The following is a 21,130-nucleotide window of genomic DNA, read 5'->3' as shown; positions in this document are numbered from 1 at the left end:
TAGCATGGTGTCGTATCCCACAGGGGTATACGGAAAGTCCTTCGATATTCAATAAGTTATTGAAAAGATCGTTGGAAAGTTTGATCATGCCTGAGAGCTCAGTGCTAGTGCAATACATTGATGACCTGCTTGTGGCATCAAAGACACGTGAAGCTTGTGAAGTGGATACCATAGCTTTACTGAATCATCTGGCAGATGGAGGGTTAAAGGTATCCCCAGCCAAATTGCAGTTTTGCAAGAAAGAGGTGCATTATCTTGGACATAATATTGAGAAAGGTCTGAGAAAGGTGACTACTGACAGGATCAAAATAATAAGAGAAATGAAAGCTCCAAAAACTCAGAGAGAAGTGAGAATGTTCCTGGGTATGGTGGGATATTGTCGTCAGTGGATAATTAATTTTTCCCTGATAGCAAAGCCATTGATTAAATTGACAAAAAGTGACATGACAGATCCATTGGATCTAGATGCAGAACAATTGGCAGCATTTGAAGAGCTCAAAACAAAAATGTGTGAAGCTCCAGCTCTGGGTATGCCAGACTATGAAAAAGAGTTTGAACTGTACTGCAGTGAGAGAAATGGATGTGCACTTTCAGTGTTAATCCAGAAACATGGACAATTGAGAAGGCCTATTGCGTACTTCTCATCGACACTTGACCCTGTAGCTGTGGGTTTACCAGGTTGTCTAAAATCTGTGGCTGCAACATGCAGAAGCCTGGAACAGAGTGAGGGGATCATAATGGGGTATCCTGTAAGGGTATTCGTACCTCACAATGTGGCAATTCTTTTGACAAGAAGCAGAACTCAGCATATGTCAAATAGTCGGTTGACTAAATATGAAAAAGTGATTTTGGGAGCATCGAATGTGACTCTTGAAAGATGTACGAATGTGAATCCAGCGACTCTTTTGCCAGACATAGAGAATGTGGGTATAAGAATGGAAGATGATCATGATTGTTTGGATGTGCTTGAGTACTGTACGAAACCAAGACCAGATATAAAGGATGTTCCTTTGCCTGAGAATGATCATGTGCTGTTTGTGGATGGATCATGCCTGAGAAATGATAATGGTGTGCTATGTGCAGCATATGCAGTGTGCAAAGTTTCAGAGGTGATGGAAGCATCACCATTGAAAGGAGTGAAATCTGCGCAAGTTGCTGAATTGGTGGCATTGACAAGAGCTTGTGAGATTGGGAAAGATTTGAGAACAACTGTGTTGACTGATAGTCAGTATGGGTTTGGAGTGGTGCATGATTTTGGCCAACTGTGGCTACAAAGAGGTTTCTTGACATCGGGTGGAACTCCGATAAAGAATGCTGAGCTGATTGGAAAATTGCTTGAGGTGATACAGCTGCCTAAGGAGTTAGCAGTTGTGAAATGTGCAGCACATGTTTCAGGAGAAGATTTTATCACTGTTGGCAATAGATATGCTAACGATGTGGCGCAGTATTGCGCTAAACTGAATCAGTCAATTAATAGGGACAGAGAAAAAAAGGAAATGTCTTTCCCTTCTGTGATGTTTACTAATGTCCTAGAAACGTGGGATGAAGTGAAACAGTTACAAGATGAGGCAGGAGAAGAAGAGAAACAAGATTGGGTTAAGGCAGGATGTGCTCCAAGAGAAACAGACCATGTTTGGGTCTATAGAGATGGCAGACCAGTGATGCCAAACTCAATTTTGTCGTCAATGGCAAGGATGTATCATGGCCAGGGACATCTGGGGAGGGACGCGATGATTAGGTCCTTTAAGCAGACCTGGTACAATGCAAAGTTTAGGGCAATTGCGGAGAGTATCTGTCAGAGGTGTTTAATTTGTCAGCAGTTTAACACTGGGAAAAAGACAGTGGTGAGTCTAGGGACAATTGGCAGAGAAGGAGGTCCTTTCACAAGAATGCAAATTGATTTTATTGAAATGCCCCAAGTGAACAGACTAAGGTATGTCCTAGTGGTAGTCTGTTTGTTTTCAAGGTGGGTGGAGGCCTACCCAACAAGGAGGAATGATGGATTAACAGTGGCAAAATTACTGTTGAGGGAGTTGATTCCTAGGTTTGGGTTTCCAGTCACAGTTGAATCTGACAGAGGTAGACACTTTCAAAATGAACTCATTGGTTTAATTTGTGAAGCATTAAAAATACAACAGAAGCTACATTGTGCATACCGACCAGAGGCTTCTGGTGTGGTTGAGCAGATTAATGGCACAATCAAGAACAGAATTGGGAAAATGTGCTTAGCCACTGGCATGAAATGGCCAGACGTACTTCCTCTAGTCTTGATGACTATGAGATCTACTCCAGATAGAACTACAGGTTTGAGTCCGCATGAAATCATTATGGGACGTGCAATGCGCCATGCATTCGTACCTGTGAATAAATTGATGACAATAACTGATGACATGATTTTGGATTACTGTAAAGGCCTGGCTGACGCAGTTCATTCTGTGTTTCACCAGGTTGGAGAAGAAGCTACCACACTTGAGAAGAAGCAAGCCCATGATCTGAGTCCAGGAGACTGGGTGAGGATTAAGGTGCACAGAAGAAGAAATTGCTTGGTTCCAAGGTGGGGAAGGCCAAGACAAGTTATTCTGACTACAACGACTGCAGTAAAGTGTGCTGGAGTGAGACACTGGGTACATGCAAGTCATACTCTGAGAATTCCAAGCCCGAGGGAGGGAACTGGTGAAGAGTATTATGAAGAGTCAGATTCCAGTGATGGTGAAGATCCTGAAGATACAGAATCAGTGAGAAAAGAAGCAGAGAGAGCTTCAAGAGATTCACTGCGAGTATCAGAAGGAAGATCAGATTCTGATTCTGTGAAAGAGCCTGAAGTTTCAAGTAGCAGCGGAGGAAAAAGAAAAGAAAAGAGAAAACACATAGAGACTACTCCTGAATCAGAAGAGGAGGAGATTGAAGAACCACTTGAGATTATTCTTGAAGAAACAGGGTCAGAAGAAGATAGAGAGGGACAGATTGCGGAAGACCCCCGAGGAGGTGTAGGGAACATTGATGAGGAGCTAGGTAAAGGGACAAATAGACAGCAAGAAGATTGCGTGTCGGAGACCCGAGGAGGGACAGAAGTAGGGAAGTCTCAAACAGTGGTGAAAGAATCTGTGAAAGAAAAGAAAACTGCTAAGAAACGAAAGCAAAAGGCAATTGAAACAGAATCAGATGATGAAAATGAGCAAACAGAAGGTCGAGTTCTGAGAAAGAGAACTTCGATTGGAGAAAAGAGTGTTAAAGAAGTGAAATCGAAAAAGGTTGTGAAAGGAGATCGTTGGCCTAACAACAGAGTGAAAAGACTGAGATACAGGATAATAAGAGCAAATACATCGGAAGCTGAACAAGTGAATGAGGTATCCAGTCAAACTTCAAAGGCTGAAGAAGAAGAAACAAAGAAATCAAAAGAACCAGTGGAAATAAAAAGAGTTAAAAGACCCAACCAAAAGTACAGATCACCGGAATGGTCTTATGTGACACTGTCTGAAGAAGGAAAAGAAGAAACAGTGACTCAAGATAATCCGGAAGTGGTCTTGAGAGAAGTGGTTGAGGAAGAAACTGGTGAAATCCTGAAAGTACTCTTGACTGACATCAGAGAAGAGTCAGATACTGAGGATTCAAGTGTTGGAGATCTGATACAATTTGATGTTGAAGAAACTGGAGTGAAAAGTGATGAGTATCCAAACTGAGTAAAAGAAGGATTCACTTGGACTGAGTGAACAGAAAGATCTTTGAAGAAAGCTGAAAAGTTTGGAACAAATGTTGGAGATTTGAAGTTCTAATTACTGTAGTGGAGTAGAAGTTAAAGCAGAATGGCTAACATAGAGAATAACCCAAATAGATGTGCCTTCTTTAAAAGGTGGTGCAAGATGTGCTGCTGTTGTACTGGAATTTTAATGCTTCTATGGGGTGTTTTAGTTTTATTAGTTACTTTTAAAGTTGAATTTGGGATGGACACAGAAAACATGACTAATATAGAGAAGAATTCACAGAAAGTAGTCCCAATTAGAAGTGGTAGTTACATACACAAAGATAGGTCAATTAACAATTTTTCTAGTAATGTTTTTTCTAAACTGTTATATGAATATGTGAAGACAATGGAAGTAAGGGATTGCTATGTCTGCATGCAATTACCTGCATCTGTTTCAGAAGGTGTTACTTATCACCATTTACCAGCTACATATGGTATTTCTTGTAGTATTTTAAGTAGTGTTTTTTATTTGTTAGGGAAAGTAGATTATAAGATGTCTAACAGAGATAGTATTTTTGGGCACTTGCCAATGAACAAAGAGCTGAATCCAGCTAAAGAAGCTAACACTTTTGGTGAGATTTTTATTGAAGAAAAAGGACTAACATTAGATTACATTTTTAAGAATAATTTAACTTGTAGTTTGAAAGAAGAGGAGAAAGCTTTCCTGGATATGGTAGAGGAAAGGAGAGTGAACATGCAAGAGAAAGCGGGAAAATATGAAGTGAGTGAGACAATTTGGGACATTGAGATGGGAAAAGAGTTGAGGAATGGGGTTAGTCCAACTTTAGCTTTGGATGCACCGCAGAAGGGTAAACTATGCATTACCAGAAGGAAATCCCAATATGATACATACTTTGTGGGAACTAGTGAGTGCCATGATACATACTTCGTTGCGACTGGTTGGGGTTTCAGAGGTGGAGAAGATACTATTTTTCCAGGGGTGTACTATGTGTGTGGGAACAAGGCTTATTACAGGTTGCCTGACCATTGGTATGGCACATGTTATGTGGGTTTAGTTTTTCCTAAGATTTTTCATACAGATAAAATAAGTGATGTAGAAGATATTAATGTACTAAAACGTTTTAAGAGAGAAACTTGGTCTGAAATAGTGGGTGACATTTTTGGGGTTTTGATTCCAGCAGTGGGAATTTCTTTAAATGCTTATGGAATTCGGAAATTGTCCACAGTGGTTGATCGTTTATCGACAAATACCGCAGGAGGATTTCTTTTGGTAAATACGGAGTTAAGTGCCGTACGTGCCATGTCTATGCAAAATAGACTTGCCCTTGATATTCTTTTGGCTAAGGAGGGTGGAGTTTGTGGAATTTTGAAAGTTCAACATTGTTGCACTTACATTCCTGATGAAAGCAGAGACCTGAAGGTCTATATCAAAAATATTACTGATTTGCATGAAGATTTAGTACCACTTGAAACTGGGAATTTATGGACTAAACTAGCTAATAAGATGATAGCTGTTAAAGATTTTATTACAAAAATAGGTAGTACTATTGTAGGTAGAATATTGTTTCCTTTGTCTTGTATAATTGTTGCTGTGTTGATACTGAGATTAGTGTGTGTGTGTTATAAAAACAGGAGAGGGAAAGAGAAATTTAAAAATGAAAAGAAAAATTTTCATTCGAAAAATTCGAAGAGAGAACCAGAAGAGATTGAATTAGAAGAATTGAGGGAGAGTGTTTATTTAGAGACTAAGAGAGATGATGAAAGAGAGACTGGTGTTTAATGTTGTGTAAGGGGAAAAGACATTTCTGATTTCTCCTAAAATGGGACTAAAATTTTCACTAATTTTTTTTTTTTGGGATTTATTTGGTGATAAAATCACCAAAGGGGGGATTGCTGGAGCAGAGTTTTCTGTTAGAAAATTCTGGGGCTTTTGAAGCTCTGGCATGTCTATGCGTTTTATTAAATATTAATAATTAACAACTAATTATTTGTCTTGTGCAAGTGTGTCTCATTAACCAATCTGTCTTAACATAAGAGAAGGTTACACAAGGGTTAGCATGTGTTTGCTGTTTATGTATTAACAAATAATGTGCAAGTTTTTCATGTTTAAACGTTGCTGTGTGCTATTTATTTTTGAGCACAAAACGCTGTCTGAATTAATGCTCTATATGTCGCAAAGCTAGATAAATGCATACACATAAGGGTATTAGTGGGGTTAACACTGTTTAATCATTATGATGTAGTAATCTTTATTTTGTCTCTTTAATTAAAGATGGTCTATTGTGGCCTATGGAGGCCTTTATGAAAATAACTGAGAATAATTTGAAGCCTGGCTGAGCTGTGGTACAGGCGAAATCCATGATGTGACAAGGGAGACCCCTGCTGGAGTTCAGTTAACAGAAAAACTGACGGTAGTCCTTATATGGAAGTTTCCGGGAGGACATCAGCAAGCTTGGAGGATCTCCAAAAGAAATGTTCGTCCTTGGTGAACAATAGAGCCTCAGAAAGAGCTCTGTGCAAAGGCTGGTTTGCCGAGGGAAGTGAACTTTAACAGTTACAAAACTTGGTTCCTTTTCCGAGGTTTGCGTATTATGACTTTTCTTGAGCGGAGATTTCAGGATGTTGCGAAGTTACATCCCTTCCTTCTCGTTCTGCTCAGTGATACAATTAATTCATGTGGGTTTTCATTGTATTTTGCATTATAAAATGTTAGCTTAGGGAGGGCTCTCCCCACTCTTTCTTTCGTCGCCTTGCTGCGTGAACTTGCGTTGCAGAGGACCGATGCTGAGGACTTTATCCTGAAAAGACTTTTCAAGAGACTGGTCCTGACCCGTTCTGACACTAGTTAGAATAGGTAACTATGAGAAATGATTTATTCTGATTTTATTCTGACTAATTTTAGATAAAGCAATATAACTTTTAAACATGTTGTTGGTTGTTTCTTTCCTTGTCGTTTATTGAAGACTTATTGATTATTGTTTATAGATTGTTTATATTATGTTAGACAGCCTCTAAAACTGGTCCTATCGCCTAGATATAGATGCAGGGTGTTTAGGAGTTTTCTTCCCACAGGTTTGCTGCTGATGGAGTATTGGAGCATATGTTAGTGAAATGGGCCCTAGTGTATGATGAATGCATGTGCGTGTAACTGTGAAGATTACTCTATCCGTGGTAGTGGGCATATTTTTGATACCCTGATCTGTATCAGTTAGAGTCATTGGCATTGTAATGTAATTGTTGTATCATGACCGGATATGCGCAGCAGCTATACGACCATGCCTTGTAATAACCATGTGAAGAATAAATAACCATATGCTGTCCAAGCTGTAATACTAATATGACATAGTGGGGCCACATACATATCCAGAAAGAAAGAATTATCAGTTTGGGAATGAAAAGTATTTTTTCCTAAGAAAATATCACGTTATCCATTTGGACCAATACGACATATAAAAATGGAAGAATTAATCTTCTATTAAGGCTATGTCTTCGATAAGGAGTGGAAATTGTATATTTATATGAACTGCGTTCTCACTCACCGAGTTTATGACAACAACCTAAAAGTGAGAAAACCAATAATTCATTAAATGATTCACATCAACTGAATGCACGCAACTGCAGGAACAGGAAGATTCAGGTCTTTCTCATATTTCGATTGGTAACTTTGGTATTAGTGCTAGTAATTAAAAATGATAGACTGTTCTAGAAACAAATGCACAAATAGTCACACTGCACAATCTGAACTACCATCTATCTAAAAGGCTTGGCATAAGTCGGATGTAGCTCTAGTAATTCCTTCGGCTGTAGTGCCAGCAGTGTCTTAACAAAGGCCCTCGCAGCCCCTGCGGTGCGGGGGAAGCGCCAGAGGGCCCCCTCAGCACAGTGCCCTGGTTGGAAAGCTCCTATTTGGGTCCGGAGGGGGGCCTCTACGGAACTTGCATATGGCCCTCTCAAGTTTCGTTACGCCACTGATCGCCAGTAATTCTTTAACAGCGAAAAATAAAAAGTTCAGCGAGAACGTAATACAGGCTGGGTTGACCCGACACAGGCTTTCTGTACGCCCCCTTCTATGTCTACTCAAAGTCCCAGAAAATACAGTGATGCAATTCTTAGCGAGAGGAAACAATAAAGAATAGCCTGACTTAACGCAAATTGAGTTTTGTTCAGAATCCACTAGTGAATGTGGTAACTGTTAAAACAAGCTTTGAGCACTGGTCTTCACATACATTCACATATGTGTAAGAGAAAAGTAACTATGCAGATCAGTGCACCTGATTACAAAGAAGCCTGAACATTGGCGGACATTACAGGACCGCTCTCTGTTCGGCTCCATGGCAGGGGGGGGCGCGGTTATGGAAACTGAGGGGAAGTAACTTGGCCGACGTTTGTGTCGCTGCAGCGCTACCGGCTAATTCTGTAAACAAATAAGTGTACTGCGCGCTCTTCAACGTAATTTAATGTTGCAGATAAACATAGAGCCCCCTCCTTCCAAATACATTATTATTAATTGAATAAAAATACTTCATGACCACAAGATCACACACGAAAATCACCACGGGCATCTTAGCGGTGAAGAACACGAAAAGGCTGTTTATCCAGATTACACATTCCTCTAGACTAATACCCTGTGCTGGTAGCAACCAGCCTGCATCTGGAATTAAAACTCATGCCCACAGCAGCGGTATGCGTCGCCCCTGGCTGTAGGGTTCCGCTTTTTCACCGGCACCGGTGTCATTTATTGTTAAGAAACAAAATATAAAAAAAAAAAAAATCACGCATGCTTTGTTTTTGCAAGAAAAAACATGGGTTTCACGTATTGTAGTCAACAGTAAGATATAAAAACCATAACACAATTAATTTAAGAAAACATAGTCGACAACATTAACAGAGACAAATAACTTAGAGGTCAACACGCAGTCTCGTCTTTGCAGCGCCTTCCTGTTCGATTATTGGTTCAGTGATCGCATCGGTGCTGGTCCAAATCCTAAGTTTCCGGTGACCTACAGCCATATGCCAATAATTGAAAAGAGAAACCCTGGCTACTTCCACAACTCTGTGGAACGGTGCAAGTGACAGCTACACATCATGACCAGGCGCGCGAGACGACCCAGCAGCGCTGCCGCTGCCGAGAGCGACATCTTCGCCTGAACCCCTCTCATGCCACGGCCCCCGCGCACTAAACACAGGTGGCGCGGCGTCTGCATTGCCACGGCGGCTGCCACGTATATGTCGGAGCTAAGGCAGCAAGGGTGTCATAAACAGATATAAGCATTGGGAACAAACAGTTCACCTGACGAGTTTTCTGCCCCCTTCTCTCCAAGAGCCCCCTGCGTTTCCCTACACAGACCTGGCAACATTTCCGCTTTTGTTCTGAGCTCCATGCAACGCGAGGAGGGAGGCCGCGCCCCCAGGGTCTGACACGTCCATCAGGCAATTGAGTGCGAGCCGAGAAGCGGAAGAAAACTGTAGTTAGTCGCCGCTGCCTCGGGACTACACGGAAGTGACCATAGGGCCAACAGCCAACAGAAATCAAGAAAACAACAGCAATGCCAAACTTAAACCAATCACGAGGGGCAGGAGAAATGACACGGAGGTGAAGCCAATATACAGATTACTTTAAGTCTCGCTGAGACATCGCATGCAGCGCATGCGCTGCCAAACGCGAGGCCTAAAAAGCGAAGACTCTATTCCATTCTCATCTGTGAGGAAATGAACGGATGCTATGGTGGATTGTGTCAAGTTGTTGAATGTGCAGTTGACTTTGCCTTTTTAGCGGAATGCTGGCGCTATCATTCCTCGAGAACACTTGGGTATATTGTTGCAACCCAGCAACTGACTTTGCATATAAGCAACCATCGCAGAGCCTAATTTCAGATGCAGTTGAGAGGTTAAGAGGGGCATTTGTATAATTCTAAAATGTAAACATCATGTTTAATATGCAGACAGACAAGCTGTCACTCTCTGGCTGTTACGCCACGTCATATCATAAATTACTGGCTGCCGGAACCGACTTAGGTGAGTCGCCTGCCAGGCACACATTGAAAGCAGCTCCCTGCTCTGGGACAGCACCCTCCAGCCTCCTGCTGCAATGAGGCGCTGGGGAATAACAGACGCTCTTTAAGCAAGCACGCCGCTGGCTTTTCTTAAATCTTTCCTCCGCACAGACAAGAAATATATAAATACAACGCCTACGAAATCTCACTGCTTGTGAGCCTTGGCGTTTGGCAGCGATACTTATTGCTGCAACTTTCTGAAAACATACAAGCTGCAACACACACATGCGCATGCGAGAACTCAGACACACCCAAAGATTAAAAGAACGTCATACACTGAGACAATTATAAAAATACAACCTCGCTTAGCTCTCCTGGTCCAGGGGTTGGAAAACCCCTGATCCAGCAGCATAAAGGGTGGGGAGCCGCGGGACAGGAGTGGGGGGCTGTGGGAAAGTAACAGCGAGAAAGCTGATCATCTAATGCTGTGAGAGGCAAACTGACCAACAATAATATACATCTGTTGGCATTGTATAGTTTATTGAAAATGAATTTTGATGGGATAAGGAGATTTCACTGCATAAGACCTTTGAATAGTTATATATCTCCTGGCACAGTATGTTAAAATTATAATCTTTTTTTTTGCCACCGGACTTATTTCCTGTGTTTATTTTCCGGTATTTTGTTCTGCTCGGGCACCGTGCATGCTTCGTTTGGTTTACAAACGTTCATCAGCTGTGCACACAAATGTTTCTGATAGACGCATACACTTACTAGAAGCTGCAGAGAACCAGCTACGGTGAAAGAAACAGGGCGTGCTACTCATGACCTTAATGATGACACGACGTGCGTCCGCCATTTAAAGTGGGGGTAATAGCTATTAAAAGTCGTAATTGTAGCGTTCTTTTACCTTGCACCGGATTTATTTCCGGTGTTAATTTTCAAGTATTTTGTCCTGCTGGGGCACATTGCATGCTTGCTTTGGATCACAAACATTCGTCAGCTGTGCACACAAACTTTTCTGATGGGCAAATACATTTATATGGACACATACACCTATAAGCAGCTGCACAGAAAAAGCAACTGCCAAAGAAACAAGGTAGGGACTGCGTGTGGATCCCTGCTTGTACTCCAGGCGAGGAAACTTTTGTTCAAAATAAGTAGTTACCACAATTGGGTTGGGTTCATTTATATGAAGCAGTTCCACTGGTTATCTCACGTGTGTCATTTGATCTGAAAATATGGGGCCCTGGAAGCAAAGAGTCAGTCCTAACCAGTGGTCGAAATGGGGGGGAAAAAGTAGGGGAACTGTGGGCGGAGAATCAGAGGGTGGGAATAACCAGAGGACTGGATCAGTGGGCGGAGTCAGAGGTGTGGCCAGAATGCGGAAAACATCCCAATTTTTTGTATTTGTTTGACATTTTACTGACCAGTTACAGATTATTATGTTATTTAATTCAACCAATGGATACACATGATTATTTAAAGCTTAATATGAGTTATTGACATTAAAAACATTCACAAAGTGGGATATGTTTTCAATCACAGAATGTCCCACATACGGTTAAAAGTGAAAGCACAAGCCATTTGTCTCCGGGCCACGGCGTTCCTGTCATCAGCACTTCTCTCTTTTTCCACAATAGCAGTTCAAACATGAAAAGCAAAATATCCTAGTTTGCAAACATTTTCTATATAATTATGGCTCTGCCATATTTGACACATAATACATAATCTGCTGCATAATCTGACATTTTTAACTAATAATTTATTTGTAGCTGAAACGGGTCAAAAGTTACTAAAAAATGTGACATGTTGCTGCAAAGTGGACGGCCCTTTGCAAAGGTTGACTGATCACCTCTCTCACTGCTGCATTTGTATGTTACACTGGTACTAATGAGGCAACATTTTCCCAGAGAGTTAGTATGTGTAAAAATTTCAAAAGAATAAAGTATCAGAAAATATATTGCATTACGCTGCAGCCTTTTTTTTCCTGCTTAATTTAGTCAACGCTGCGGCATCATTTTGTCCTCCATTGCTGCATAATTCCAATGGCCCCAAAGCAGGCAGCACATGTTAAAAGTGCTTGTGCATGAAGCAGAGAGACTGTGAAGTTCACAAACTTAGGGGGATATGTACAAGTGAAGTGGCGGAGTGAGGTGTTAGCCGTAATGGCTTAACGCCTCACTGCGCCACTTCAGAAACTCAAGGCTGCACCATATTTACAACAATATGGTGCAGCCTTGCGTTTCCCCCTGTGCTGGTAGCAGTGTAGCGCCAACGCAAGCACCCTTGCACCTTAGTGCAAGGGTTTCTGCGTGCAGGGAAGGATTGTTTATGTGTAGGAAGGTGTCCCTTCCTGTACATAAACAATCCTGAAATGCCATTTTGTCACTTTCATTTGCGCTGCTTCATGCAGCACACATGAAAGTCACAAAATGGCATTTTTTTTACAGATTCTTTATGTACAGGAAGGGGGAACCTTCCTGTACATAAACAATCCATGGCATTGTGTTTATTCCATGTGTGCTGCATAAGGCAGTACACATGGAAAAAGCAAAAACGAGGAGAAATAAAGTATTTCTCCTCGTTTCACCAACTTAAGACCTGGTTTTCCCTGGTCTTAAATTTGGCGCTGCCTCCTATGCATGTTGCCCTTGTACATAGGGGGCAGCGTCAAAATCAATGGGTGTTGCGGTGGAACGCCTACTGCAACACCCACTGCCCACCCCTTTCACGTTAACGATTGCGTGAAAGGGGGCCTTATTTACAAGGCAGCGTTAAGCCATGTTAAGTGGCTTAACGCTGCCTTGTAAATAGGGCAAGGCCCCTATCGCCACCACAACGTCGGAAAAAGGTACGTTGTGGTAGCGATAGGGGTTTGTACATTTGCCCCTTAGTTTGGTGTGTATGCAAATCCTGCATTGTCAATCCCTAGTAAGTTGCAGCGACTACTGCTGAAACTAGGCCAATGGAGGTACCAATGGGTGAGGCAGACTGGCCTCAAGGGCAGGGCCAGCTTTAGCGCTGGTGGCACCCTGTGCAACAATGTTCGTTGAATAATAATATCCACATTTGTAAAGCGTGAACCATCACCCTTAAGGGTCTCAAGGCGCCGTCGGGAATATTAAGCAAGCTATTGGCCAGAGTCACATGGTGCTGGGCTAATCTGCCGCCGGCACCGGGGATTGAACCGTAATCCCCAGATTCCGGAGTCAGTCGCCCTGGCTGCGGCGCCACACCTCTTCCACTTTGTTGGTGCCCCTCAAGGACCACCTCTGCCACGGATTCCTTCACTACTACCCTTTATCAGTGCCACTCATGTTTCCATAACCACACTCTCTCGCACATGCATTTAGTTTGATTTACAGAGCCACTGAAATCAGTGTACGGTGTCAGAGCACTTACATCACACACATTACACAGAGACAATCAATCATTTGTGTGTAAATCACTGTATAGGAAGGTTTACATAAGATAAAGGACTACAAGGTGTAGGATTCACATGACAACCATACTAGTAAGCAGTATAGTCTAATAGTGATTGGTCTGGAGAAGAACAAACTCTGAATTTAAAATGTAATACCAAGGTTGGGGGTTCTCTTTAATAATCAGAATTGATTCATATCCAAATGAACACTTTTTGCAACATTAGGATAATCAGAGACTGGGGGGAAAAACATAATGCTCTAATTTATACCTTGCAGTTTGCATGCAGCTCTTAGATGACAGTTAATAGATCACTGTTCTATGCTAGTATTTTAACTTGTAAACTGCAAGTAACAAAAGGATCTCTCTGACAAAAGCAGTGACCCACTGACCTATTTACATTCTGTGCACTTTGTGATCTGAATGGTACATGTTCTTTGCAGCAGGCACAGTACCACTCTTCGCTACCTTTCGATGAGTCAAAACTTCCACTAGAAAAAACTCTGACCTCCCTCTAGAAGAACATTAATCACCAGAGTTATCATGGCAATTTTATTGTTGACGAAAATTGCTGGAGGCCAGGAAGAAGGCAACAAGTGCATTTAAAACCATAATATGATGACCCCACTCGAAGTCAGCGCCCGATGCGATCCCACCGCCTTAGAGCCACCCTGCTCAAAGGTCCTGTGACCTCAGTGACAGAGTCACTGTTGCTCTAGGATGTGCTACTTTTTAGGCCTGCCCGCAATACTGGAGGTGAACTTCAGTATGGATTGTGGTGGACAAGCCTTGAAGGTTACCCCACACTTGCCATCATTAGGGTCCACCTGCTGGTGCTAAGACACCAGCGCTTCTAAGGTCTTGCGGGCCTTCTAAGGTCTGGCATGGGAATGTGCTCCCTCAGGAGAGTGGTCTGGGGGACTGGTCATGAAGGCTGAACCTGGTTCCTCAGTTCCAAATTCCGCAGCTCTGACCATAGTGCCACATCCTCCCCCCTCACTGAACACCATACTGCCCCACTGAGAGAAACTCGCAATGCCTTCAACTACATCCCGATTGTACCCCCATATAAACACCTGGATGCGACTCAGTTCAAATTACGTACTGGACTAGAGAAATATGCTGCCTGAAAAAAAAGTAACATCCTGGAAAAAGCGAACCCTCATAGGGAAGGCAAAATTAAGTAAAGCATGTGAAATGTAAGCAGGAAGAAAATGGTTACCTTAATGATTATATATACTCAGTATTCAGAAATCAATTAGTGATTTTGTCTGAAAAGTTATGGACATGACTACAGGGCCCAGAAGGGACCCGTTTTAATGTCCATTGCTTCTATCCTTACAGAACGCGAGCAGTATGGTTTAAAAAGACCACATCCCTGAACACATTAACCAGGAATTGTAGTACCTCCAGGAATGGTGCACTTCCCCACCTGCGGAAAACAATGTTTTTCAAAGAAAGATGAGAAAACAAAAGTAGCGCTTCACTGGCAAACTCTATGAAGTGGCGCTAATGTGTTTAGGTGTGAAGAAGAAAACCAATCTGGCTATTTTGCGTCAACTTCGTCTTGCTTTATTTATTTATTTTTTAGATTTTGAACCTATTTCTCTCCATCCAGAGGCTACACTTTGGAATAGAAAAATGTAAGAAAAAGATTAGCTTTCCAGCATGTTTTTCTTTTTTGGATCCATTTCACAGGGGAACAAATAAACGAGCAGAGGAGAGAGAGGGTGAGAACTGTAGCTTGAAGTCACGGCTTTCAATAAGTGGGGAGGAGTGAGACCGAAAGAGAGGGATTAAGAGACAGCTGACAGTGGCAAAGCAGAAGTGGACACTGTCCTTGACTTCTCTGGGCATGAAGGAAAAGTCAGTCCTTTTCCTTCACTGCTACCCGCCCCCGCACGCGGAACCTTATCTGTAGGCTATTTCAGCCATCCTGAAAACAGAAGTAGGGGTACAGAATCGGTTGAATTTAAGAAGTAGGGGCACGCCGTGCCCTGCCGATCCCGTCCACTTCGATCACTGGTCCTAACCTCTTCGGACTATAGCTGCTATGACGATGCAAGCACTAGAACGGAGGAAGCACATGCGCACCAACTTCCCGAGAATCATTCTGTGATGCAGGGCGGGGCTCTGGAAGAGAGCTCTGAGGCTGTTTTCATTTAAAGTGATAGCGCTTGCACACTTCCTATGCACTTACGGCGGAGCTCAGGGAAAGCGAGAGGGAGGAAGGGGTTACGGGTGGGTGCATTGTGGGAGGGTGACTCGGGAAACAAAGATAAAGCCCTGTAAGAAGCTTGTCTTGAAGCAAGGAGGTGGCTTGACATGTAAAGCAGCTGACTTTGGAGCTGGAGATCAGGGTTCGATCCTCAGTGTGGGCTCTATTACCTAATCTTAAATAAATAAACAGCGATCTCGGAGGAGGGTGGGAAGAGAGCAGGGTTCGATCCTCAGTGTGGGCTGTATTACCTAATCTTAAATAAATAAACAGCGATCTCGGAGGAGGGTGGGGAGAGATACACAACACGTGGAGACAGATATAATTTTAAAAACACTGTAAAATGTAGCAACTGAAAGAAACAGTGCAGAGAATTAAAGGGAGGAGGTGGCACCAACAAATACCGACTTGAGCCCTGGGGTGGGCTGTAATAATTAAAGGGAGATCTCAGATGGGGGTGGGGAGAGACAAATACAACAAGCATTGGCAATGAACAAGCATTGGTAATGCAATAGTACAAGGGCGTGAGAAGACATGGGAGGGAGGCCCAGGAAGAAAGTAGTCTGTGCAGTAAAGGGGCCAATAGCCGTGGAAGGACACAAATGAAGACATGTCCATCATAAGGCGGGACTAACAAGCCTACAACCAATCGGAAGGCAGCATTTAAGACACAAGCCAATGAAAATGATGGGTGGAGAGTGGGCGGAGCTTCAACGAAGCTTCCATGCTATAGTGTATACTGCATGTCTCAACGAGACAGCGCAAGCGCTGCCTAGGCGAGACCTAAAAAAGTCAAGGCGAGATGCAGAGGGAAACTTTAAATAAGCAGTTCTGCAGCAAACCCAATAAAGATATACATTTCCGGATAAATCTAGACACGCCTCAACCTTCCGTGCAGATGCACCGGTGGGTGTACAAAACGGGAATCCACACGAAAATAAAACTTTGTTGGTTTAATGCCAAAAGTGCGTCTGGCGCGCCTTCTGAGGCCTGCGCTCACACGGATAACAGACAATAACAGACAGACTTCTCTGTAATGGCTTTAAAGGACCTCGTCCAGCCAAGAAAGGCCAGGGCTGGCCCCGCACCATGTGCACTGACGGGGTCCCTTAGCAGAAAAAGCAGCGCCTAAAGATCAAGCTCGGCACTTCAATGAGGTATATACACTACGAAATCAGGACCAGGGGGTATGAAGATGGCTCAGTGAGTTAACTGCCGACATGTAGTGTCCGGCATCCCCCCACCAAGGTCAGTGAATGAAGTACCTTTCAATGGGATAATAGTAACACTTGATAATTACTGTGCCTAGAAACGCCTGAAGTGCAGTATTGGGCACCATGTCAGAAGGACCTGTCCTCCTCGTTGTGACTGCTCACTACGTTAAAAGAAAGGCGCCAAGACTGCGTTAACTCCCATCCCCGGCATTGCAGCAGCAGGCAGTATAGCGAGGCTCGTGCGGGGGTTCACACTGCATCATTCGTGGAAGTTATGTAACGGAGAAAAGGCGGTGAAATAAACACACAGACGGCTTTCTCGGCTCCCAGGTGTTCAGAGTCAACAAATGCTGATAATGCGTTGTATTCTGTGCAACACCGGTGGAATCGGCCCGGGGGTGCAGCCCCCTCCCCGGGTACACCCTCAGGGTGGGAGGTGTTTGAGCAGCTGGCCCTGTATCCTGCACTGAGATCCGGTTAGACAGCTCCGTGGGTTAACGCGTCAATAAGGAGCTAGTTAATTAACCCACTGGCACAGTTGCTAAGCGGAGGTAATGAACGGTGGCTAGAGGCTAGTGGGTCAATGTGCATGCAAGAGTGCTGAGTGGGTAAAGTAGGCGAGCGGGTTCAGCTCGGATCAGATGACAGAAGCTAGCCGAGTGGGTTGCACCTGCACGGTAGATGCGAGAGTCCTGTTGGGGACGACTCAGCCATTCATCTAAAAAAGTAGCACACATGACGAGGACGATAGGAAGAATTATTTACACCCCCTCGAAACCACAAGACCGTAGCAGTAGGGGCTATTCGGAAACCACGGTCTTCGATAGCATTTGACAACCAGGGGGGCGCGTGGCTTCAAGGTGCTGTAAGTGTGAATATTCCAGGACGCAAGCGCCCAGAGCAGCCGAGCGCCGACAATAAATGCTCTACCTATCCCGGCCCCACTCCCTCTCCACCCGAGGGTTTCGGAGGTAGAGTTTGCGCTATAGAAACCTGCATAAAAAACAAGTAAAACAAGCGTGGTACCGCAAAGGCAGCCGCGTGTTTATTTTCGCGTCGCGCTTTCACTTTAAGTGAAAGCGCGATGCGAAAGTAAACACGCGGCTGACTTTTCCAAAGCCGAATGAGAAGAAAAAAGTGCGTAGGGACTAATGAAGGAGAGAGTGTCACGCTGCCAGTAAACGATCCAATCTCGGTGGGCGGGGCTAAAAGGAGACAAGGCGGCAACAAGGAGGGACTAAGAAGTCTCCTTTTCGATCATGAGCCTGCGTTTTGCATGGAGGATGACGCCAGCGAATGAAGAAGATGGGCGGGGCTTCAACTCCGCCTCCGAGAGCTTCGGAATCTGTATTGATTCCAAGAAGCCCTCGTATGACGAGAGTAGCGCATGCGCTGCTTTCGCCAGGCCGAGACCTAAAAAGCATACACTCCATCGGAGGACCTTTCTTACTGGTCTCGATTATCACATTGTCTTTAAGATCTGTTTTTTGATTGCCTCTCGTTTATGTATAAATGTAGTCAACAGTGAAGCTTCAGAGAGCGTGAGCACACCAGTGCATGTGGATGTGCTATTTTGACTGGAGATCGTTATGGAAAAACGCGCTTCTGGACATAAGGAGAAGCAAACATTATGCAACATTGGAAAAGTCCCTGCATGGACACGTAATGATTGGAAAATGACAGCGAAGGGCCTGGATGGTTCGGAATGGAAAGTTGCCCATATTTTTTCTATATGTCTGCACAGAGGAGATACAAGACAGACTTTTTCTTTTTTTAAATTATTTTTTATTATTTTCTGTTTCAATCAATCCAATCCAATCCAAAAATCTTTATTCAACAGATATGTCATAAAAGCACAATACATAAATTGAGTATTTCATGAGTCACAATGTGTAAACACAGTTAAAACCTTTTTAACCCCTTCCATGCTGGACGGATTCCCCTGCTGTGCTGATCTTTTCCTGCGCGGGCGTGGTCATGACGGAACGGTTCCGTCATGAGCACAGCTCAACCGTGGCTCATGACGGAACCGTTCCGTCATGAGCACCGAAGGGGTTAAAGTGTTTAAAATCTGTCCTCTACAAAAATAAAATACAATTGGTACAGTTTGAAACGACTGGAAATGATACAACTTATAAAAATCATTTGCAACACATGGAGTTACATAGTGCAGGGGCACAAAAATTAGAACACAGGAAGTCAGCACATATCTAGATATACCAAAAGCCGTGCTACAGTACCTAAATAAATGAATGTCCATTCCGTGTACCCATGTGCAGAGGAGCAGCGACAGGTATATGCTTTCAATTTGCAGGGAGTGACTGAGATCTAATAGCCCAGGTCCAACCCAAAAACTTTGCTAGTGCAATGACAATGGGGATTGATGTGTCTATGCACAATAGTCTTTAAGCGTCGTTGTTCCTTCTGGTGCCCAATGACCTATAAATTGGCGCCAACCATGCTCGACGGAGGGCTGCATACGCTGGGCATACAAAGAACAAATGGGCCAGAGTCTCCGCATTGGCCTGGCAAGCGGGACACAATTTATCGCCTAAATTAGCCCGTCTTGCTGTGTAGGATCTTATTGGTAGTGAACCCACCCTGAATTGGAAGTATAACCTCCGATCGCGAGGCTTAGTTATTGTATCTCAGTACTGCTCCAAGCTTGATGCTGGTTTAACATCTAAGAATCCTCCCATGAGTGAGGACGTATCACTGTTTCTATAGATGTTTTGGGTCACCCACTGCCAGTATTTTACTTTTAGGATCTCCTTAGAGGGGAACGGGGCACATGTTGGGTTTTTCCACAGTGATGACATACCCATGCTAATTAGGGAGGCTCTAACCTCCCGCAACCATTTAATTTTGTTAAAGCAGTCTACTCTAATGAAATTTTTGAGGCCTGCAGCATAAGTTGCCAGTTCTGGTGTACATCAGATTTTTCGCCAATATAGTAGCGGGCGAAATCTTGCTATATCAGCCAGTGCTTTTCTAGCCAGATCATAGAGCAGTGGTCTCACTGGGGTGCTTTGTGGGAGGCTGGTGATTTTACGTAGGAACCTGTTTTCTGCTACAGTTAGTTTGGACAGAGTCTCATACTCTCAGAGCTCTGCCCCATATAGGGCAGAGCTGACCACTTTCATGCTGTATGTTTGGAGCGCTGGACTAATCGGTTTTGTTAGAGAGGTGATGAACTCAGTTTGCAAAGCTCCAGATAGTTGCCGGTGCTTCAACGTGCCCATGTCAAGCTGTCGATTCCACCTCAGATCCTTCTGCATGATAATCCCCAAGTATGTGATTTTATGTTTTTCTGTGGTTTCTATGTAAAATATACTAAACATTACCTAATTCCGTATTTTAGAGAGAATGCATTGATGGATTTTAACTTAGCATTTAGAGATTTATTGATGCGAGGCTCTGATGATGTAATCTTCAGAGTTAGTTGTCTTCTTCAATCTGCCGCACGTTCTCGAGCATCGATGATCGTGGTCTGATTACTCAGTCTGCACTTTGTACATTTGCATTAGTGGTTGCTCTTTTGCACATGTCATAGCTAATTAGTTGTGTATTGTTTTAATTGTAGCATATGCCAGGCCAAAACATAATGCACGTAGTACTGTAAAATAATGTTATTGTTAAGATACCTGTATCTCACAGGAAGTTCACTTTATAAAATTAACTGTGATATTTTCTTTAAAAAAAATTTAAAACATTGTTTTATTGTTTTAAATAGGATGAATTGTTGTGACGTACATGTACTTTTATGGATGTTTTTTATATCCGAATAAAGATCTTTGACTTGACTTGACTTGACTTGACTTGAAGAGGTGGTAGAGCAGTTTTTTGATAGAGGCACATAAATCTCACCAGACAGAGGTATTCTATTCATGGATAGTATTCCCAGAATCAAATACAATAACACACTTGTTTCACTTCTACAAAGAAGATGAACCACCTGGGGAATATATTTCTTTCGCGGATATTGAAATTCCACTCATATACCAGGAGCATGAGCTCTGGTTTAAAGGCGCCCTAAAACATTACAATCACATTACCAGGCTCGGTCCACTAGGTAGACCAGGAGCAACATGTCCGATTTTAGCCGGCTACACACCTCATCCTGACATTGAGGAAATGACAGATGTGGATTTACTAGCTCAACTCAAGGAGCTAATCAAAATTTATAGACAATTGGTTCAATATGTCATGTGGACTTTCACAGTCCATCCACCAATAACCATTCAAAATCCAGCCCCTCATCAGGGGAATACGTTAAATATTACTCCACAGACTTTACATGCAGTCATGGGTAAAATGCCCGCAAAAACGTGAACAAATTTCATTCTGGATGGCTCAAAAATTTACTCAAATCAAAGCAGTATTTCCTAATACTAGCCCTGGACATCTGGAAGACGCACCTCTTGGGGTACAGTCTTTTCTGCTATCTACACAAAAACACATGGTGTTCCGTCAATGGCGGTAATACCTGATGTCCTGAAACAAATTCAAAACGAATGCGGGGCAAAGCCTGCTCTGAATTTAGGTATGAAGTTACTGAAAAATTTCGATCAGGTCT

At 43.2% G+C, this 21,130-nt stretch overlaps 1 protein-coding gene and 1 long non-coding RNA gene across 2 annotated transcripts in view; one reads left to right on the top strand and one right to left on the bottom strand.

The window, feature by feature from the left end:
• Positions 1-9,169, bottom strand: part of LOC146859579 (uncharacterized) — a 36,181-nt gene extending 27,012 nt beyond the window's left edge. Inside the window, exon 1 of the long non-coding RNA XR_014979318.1 lies at positions 9,051-9,169. This is a non-coding gene — a long non-coding RNA (uncharacterized LOC146859579). The remainder of the gene's footprint in view (positions 1-9,050) is intronic.
• Positions 1-21,130, top strand: part of LOC146859578 (uncharacterized) — a 620,782-nt gene that overhangs the window by 457,530 nt on the left and 142,122 nt on the right. The gene's annotated exons all lie outside the window — the stretch shown is intronic.

The sequence above is a fragment of the Triturus cristatus genome, chromosome 3_1, assembly GCF_964204655.1.
Source record: "Triturus cristatus chromosome 3_1, aTriCri1.1, whole genome shotgun sequence".
Lineage (NCBI taxonomy): Eukaryota > Metazoa > Chordata > Amphibia > Caudata > Salamandridae > Triturus > Triturus cristatus.
The sequence above is the reverse complement of the archived record's forward strand: the minus strand, read 5'-3'. Positions and strand labels throughout refer to the sequence as shown.